Genomic DNA, 6149 nt, shown 5'->3' with positions numbered 1-6149 from the left:
CCATTCCCACCACCCTTGTCCCCTCTGCGAGGCAGGAGGGGATGCGAGCGTGTCTCTTGGAGGGCAAGGCTGATGCCGCAGCGAGGACCGAGGAAAGTCAAGTCATCTTCACGCACTTGAAAATATCCAAACAAGCAATTAAAAATGCCTCAAACCCGAAGTGCTTTAAAGCTACTGAGGCACTTGCTGCCTCCCGACAGCCAGGGTAAGCTGACGGTGCTGAGGGAGCCAGGACAGTTCACCCTGCAAAGACTGGGCTGGCAGAGTTACACACGGTCTCCCTCCCAGCGTTTCCCAAATGCCAGGAGGAACCTCTCCTCTCCCTTCCCATCCTCCCTCCTTCAGGCACATCACCAGCAACTGCCTCGGCTCTTCCTCCCAGGATCTGTTGTTTTATGTTTGTGTTGCCTTCCTGAGACTGTGAAGTCTTCGGGGGCAGGAACACGCTGTAATCTGTGTTTGTCAAGTGCCATGTAAACGGCTAGCTAAATGTGTTTGTTTTCAACCGCTTATTTGTTTTTCAAAGGGGTAGTTACAGGAAAGTACACAGCGGAATAAGTAATTGGTACGAGGAGCAGAGCTGGTAGAGGATGGGAGAAGCTGCTGCGTGGCAGCAAGGGCTGCAGTGACCCTATGGAGAAAGGCAGATGCCACCAGTAAGATTTCCCCCCCCTTTTTCTCCCCAGCTTCACCGTCAGGAAGGGCTGGGGATAACCCCAAAGACTTGGCAAAGGCTGCAGGTGCCGGGGCACGCTGAGGTGCGCACCCACACCAGCTGCCGGCCTCCCACCGTGGTTTTATTCCTGCAGGCTCACCTATTTGCATTGCTCTTTTCAATGTGGCTTTACACGTTTAGGGCATCTATTTTTTCTGTCTTCTCCTTGATTGGCATGCTCTGCGTCCTTCTTCCCGATCCTGAATCAAACCCCTCCTGTATCCCTTTTTCTCCTGCCCGGCTAATGAAATTGTAATCACTTCCACAGTAGCATCTGTGGTGCTTTGAACACTGAGCTGAGAGGTAGACCATCAGAAAATAGCCTGATTAAAAAGGAGTTTGGGGAGGGGGCAGTTTGCCTGAGGGTGACAATGTCTCTTACACTTGAAATGAAATGTATCTGTGTTGAAGAGTGGGAGAGAAAAGAGAAAAACTTTGGCCCCTCCGGAGGTTCAGAAGCCCTTAGGCTGTTGGCCGCTGGATTCGTGTACGCTGCGTTTTAGCACTTTAAAAAGTACCTAAAAAAGCAAGAAAACACTAACCGGTGGAGTGTAAAATATCCTATCACCAGCCAGCCATACACGGCGAGGATGTCATGCCATGGGGTTAGCAGCAGTATCATATGCAAGGTAAAGATGCTTCATTGCATATATTAAAGGCAGCCTGAGCCCTAAATGCACCCTAAAGAAGATGGATCTCCTTGGGAGGCTGAGATCTATTCATCACAATCTGATTTCTAAGTGTCAATTAATCTTACTGCTTGTGTGTTGCTCCCCAGCCCTGACACATCTCTCACTGTCCCTGACTTGGAAGAGTAATGGGAGACAGTGTTTGAGTATATAAAAGATAATTAATAGAAAACATCCTCCCTTTAAAAAACAACAACCAAACCAACCTTTTAGTATAATATGTCTCTCCACCAGCATCCATTTCCACAGATACAACTCGCAGCTACTGTCATTTGGGGAATCTTAATTGCCCAGCAAGAAACTTAGATAGTGTTTTAAAAGGGTAAGAACGATCCTTTTAAAGTATGCAGCTGATACAAAAGAAATGGTGATTTTTTTAAACGCCTATTGTTCCCCTCTCAGCACTGAGCCCTTCCCTGGCTCTTGCTCTGACATTACAAAAAGCCGCAGAGCCCCTGGCATGGAGAGATGTAATGCAATGAGATAATGTTATTTTACTTATAACTTATATCTTGGAGGGAGATAAAACATGTGGCTGGGGCTCGGCAGAGCCTGTTGCTCGCTGGGAGCCATCCCAGGACACTAATACAGCAGGAGGAGGAGGAGGAGGAGGAGGAGGAGATGGAGCTGGGTTTGCTGGCTGTGGATGGGAAGGGACTCATGGTGGCAATGCAGGCTGCTGGGAGGAAGACCCCCAGGGCAACATTGAAGCATGGCAGGAAAAAGTCCTGGGAACAGGGAAAAAAATCCTTTTCTCTATTTGAAAGAGGAGAGGCTCCTCATGGTGAATGAGGTTTAGTAAAAGGGAATTGTTGGTGAATAGTAGGGTTTGGGGTGGTGCTGGGGTGACTGGGTTTCCCGCATTGATTTTTTTTTGTTTTTTTTTTTTTTTTTTGTTTTGTTTTGTTTTGTTTTGTTTTGTTTAAAAGGACCTGATGCGGAGTTGGACAGGATCTTTCTGGCTCCAGGAAGAACCTCGGCGGGAGCCAGCCGGGGAGCAACAGGGCATCTGGATCAGTCAGAGCCCGGCTGAATGTGGTTGTGGCTTTGCAGGAATCGATTTCCTGGGAAGAAGGATGGAGGAGCTGCATCGCCGCTCAAGGCACTAACCGTGAACATAAATGTCTCTGCTCTGCCCCTCAGGGGGGTTGCAAAATATCCAAATTTGGCAGCATCAGCCCAGGAGCTTTTCCCGATGTATTCTGTCCCTTTATTCCCAAACAGATCTGTCTGGGTTGGAATACTGTGGCCGCTTCGCAGCTGGGCCAGGAGCACGGTCCTCATGCTGGGGGCTGCAGGGATAGGGCCCCGGCTCTCAGCTGCGCCTTGACATCTGGAAGACTTCAAATACCAAATCTAGTCAAAATCTAGGCAGAGAGCCCTTGCAGCTGCAGCATGATAGGGGCCATGGAGGATGGGGTTAGCAGAAATGAGCAGCTTTGCTTTTAGTCGCTTTTAAAACGTACTATAATTCCTGCCTGGAGGGGGGTCAGGGAGAGTTCCTGTGGGTTTGTCCTTCCCAGTTTGTCTCCTGAGACAGTAAAATATTAGCATAGATTTAAGGCTTAGAAACACCTGAAACAAAACCAAGAGGCCCATGGAAAGACACTTTCCTGGGTACCTCCATCAAGTCTTCTGGGATTCTTTGACGTCTCTTGGCTTGGGCTGGTTTTGATGAGTGTTTCCTGAAGTGCTGATTCCCGGACTTCCATCGGGGGTTATGGAAATGACACACATAATCAGGGAGAGACCCGAGCTCTCCATCCACTGAGCCTGCCAAAACAGCCTCCCGGTCATGCACAGCTTTCCAGCCAACAGATATAAACTAGAGCAAGCGGTACCACCCCAACCGCTGGAACAGCAAAGCTAGGTCACCCTTTCCTACCTTCACCAACAGAAGAAAAAGCCTACAGGGACTGTCTTGCAAAGTAAACCACTACAACATCATCCTGCTATGAACAACAGATAAAACTCCTTGTGCTCCAAGGATGGGAGATACAGTCGTAAGTTTGGAAGTGAAGGCGGTAGCTGTCAGACCTATTCAGGTTTCATCAGCCTGTATAAACAGGCTGTGAATCTTGTAATTACAGGTTCCCCCTTAGGATTTTGGCATGTCTACTCCTAACCCAACCTTGGAATGTACAGAAGGTATAGAAATGAAACCTAATAAAACCTAAATATTATCTTCCATATTCTGAGGCTCAGCAAAGGTTTGATTTACATTTCTAGCAATGGTTCTTGTATCTGAAGCAATGGCTTGTATATTGTATTTGTCTAAGACTATAGGTACTTTATGGTATTTACTATATCTTGTAAATATTCTGCAAAGCACTATCGACAGAACAATTATCGTAGAGGAAAAGGAATAACAGTTTTGAATCAACTCCTCTTGGAAGAAAGAATGGATTTTGCCCTTTGCTGCTGCAAATGATCTGCAACTCGGTGATGCTTAACAGCACATATTGGAAGAATGCTGTCAAATTACCCAGCCCCCCCACCGCGCCCCGGCTAGTTTTTCCAAAACCTTGCCTCCCAGTTATGCTCCTGCGAAAGGGGACAAGGTCTCAGAGACTCTGGGTCACGGCAGCATGTTGGAAAATTCGGCTGTCCTGCAGATGAGAGCAGCAACCTCACCCTACTTGTTCATAACCAAATCTGCACGCTGACACTACAGATAAGACCTCTGGCTACACCACTGGAAATGATCTCACTCTTCACCTTCGCTTGCAGCCTTTCCATATTGCTTTTCCAACATTATCAGCCGGGGCAGAGTTTTGGGGCAGCGAAGGGCACGAGGCTTGGTGTGAGTCACTCTGCTGCACGGCCCCGTACGCTCGAATGCCCAGCTCTCCTCTGACTCCTAAGGAGAAGCTCTTGTTTTCTCCTAGAAGGAGAACCATCCCCCTCTCCAGTCTGTCCAGAGTTGTCAACAGCCTGCGAGCTGGAGGGAAGAGGCAGCTGACGGCGAGCGGGGCGCGCGTCCCCGCGCCGTGCCACTGATTGGATGGTGGCGGAGGGATGATGTTTGCATCCTATTTTTAGTACAGCCTGCAGCAGGCTTGTGAGCGCACAGCCAGGGCTGCGGGAACAATGCCACAGTGGACGCTCATGCTTAGAGACGTTAAAATCCCACGCTCGACACCTGTGCCGCCAAAGTAAACAGCAACTCCCCCCCAAAAAAGATCTTCCTGCCTTTGGGGATCCTTCCCAAATCTTTGCGGGCAAGCACAAAGGGTGCGAGAGCTTCCCAGAGGCTTAGGTTCTTGCCCTTCCCCAGCTTCTCCTCCTGCCAAGCAAGGAAGCGGCACACAAATCCTGCAGCCTCCATCCCAGCTCGCCCTGTGAGCTAACAGACGTCTCCCTTAAGACCAGCCTCAGCGTGGCGTCAAAGCGGTGCAAAGATAAGAGAGCAAGTCACAGAGACATCGCCGGGGCCTGTCAACGGCCAGACGTGAAACCAGCCGGTCTGCGTCCCTCCCCAGGACGAGGATTTGCAGCGCACTGGCGTGCCCGAAGCACCGCAGCCGGCCCGGGCGCCCCGGGGAACAGCTCCCGCTGCAGCGGCTCTGTGCGTCCGTGCAGGCAGAAAACCAGCACCCTGGTTTGCAATTGCCACGTGGGTGCAGTTATACCAACGGTCTGCCCCTGCAGACCCTGGCTGCCAGTTTGACCCCAGCTCTGTGCTGTGTAGGGACTGAGGTGGCTCCGTCCCGCCACGTGCCAGCCCTGCCGGTCCTGCAGGCAGCAGGAACCTTTGCCGTGCACCACCTCTCTGCAGACCCAGAGGGACTGGATGGTGCATGGAGGACAGGAACATGACCTCCCCTTTCCGTGACTTCCCCTCACTGTGTGAAATAGCCGAGTCTCAGTACTTTCCCACTCCATAAAAATGAAGGTCTGCCCTCCAATGCGCCTGCAGAGGAGGTGGGAGGCAACTAAAGGAGCCGTTCAAGGGGACAGAGCAAAGCCACAGTCTAACGTGCACTCCGTGGAGAAGGGAGGTAGCCCGGGGCGCTTGGGATTATGTTGCCCATCCCTGCAGCACTGGACCCTGCTTTGCAGGCAGAAAGCAGCTTAGACATAGTCTAGATGAAGCCGACGGCTGCCACGTAAATGCTGCTTACGGAACAGACCCCACGCGGGATCTAGTTTGTGAGACACCTGGAGCCCAAGCTGGTGGCCAGGGATGCTCCAGGTAAATGGCTGGCCAGCATGTGCGCCTGCTGGGAGAAAGTGCTTTCTCAGTGCTGTCTCCCTGCACTGATGCTACCAGCTCCAAGTGCTGCCCCAAAAAGACATGGGATAGCAAAAAGTCAACCTGCTAACGGGAGACTGCTCTCCTGAGGGATTTGGGTGGATATCTCCTCTTCTCCTAGAGCAAACCCCAGAAAGACCCAGGAGGTGGTGTGGCATTGGAGAGGACCAGGGAGGGCCCCAGGGACCTGGACAGTGAGCAGGGGCAAGCTTGGAGGCATCCAGGGAGCTGCACAAGGACTAGGGGTGATCAGCAACCACAGCTACCTCTGGCTTCAGCCCAGTGACACAGGGACTCGCACCTTCCTCGCCTGGGACACCATGGAGGTTTCAGCAGACTCTTGGCAAAACCCGGACACTGGTGCCGTGCAAAGCATCTGTCCTACGTGGTAGCCGATGACTTGGGGGACTACCCCACTGCCAAAGGGGTCTCTGCTCCAGCCCTGGCTCATGCCCCAACTTGTTTGAGGCATAAAACCCACCTGATGTTT

Source organism: Aquila chrysaetos, chromosome 5, assembly GCF_900496995.4.
Source record: "Aquila chrysaetos chrysaetos chromosome 5, bAquChr1.4, whole genome shotgun sequence".
In the NCBI taxonomy this organism is placed as follows: domain Eukaryota; kingdom Metazoa; phylum Chordata; class Aves; order Accipitriformes; family Accipitridae; genus Aquila; species Aquila chrysaetos.
The sequence above is the reverse complement of the archived record's forward strand: the minus strand, read 5'-3'. Positions refer to the sequence as shown.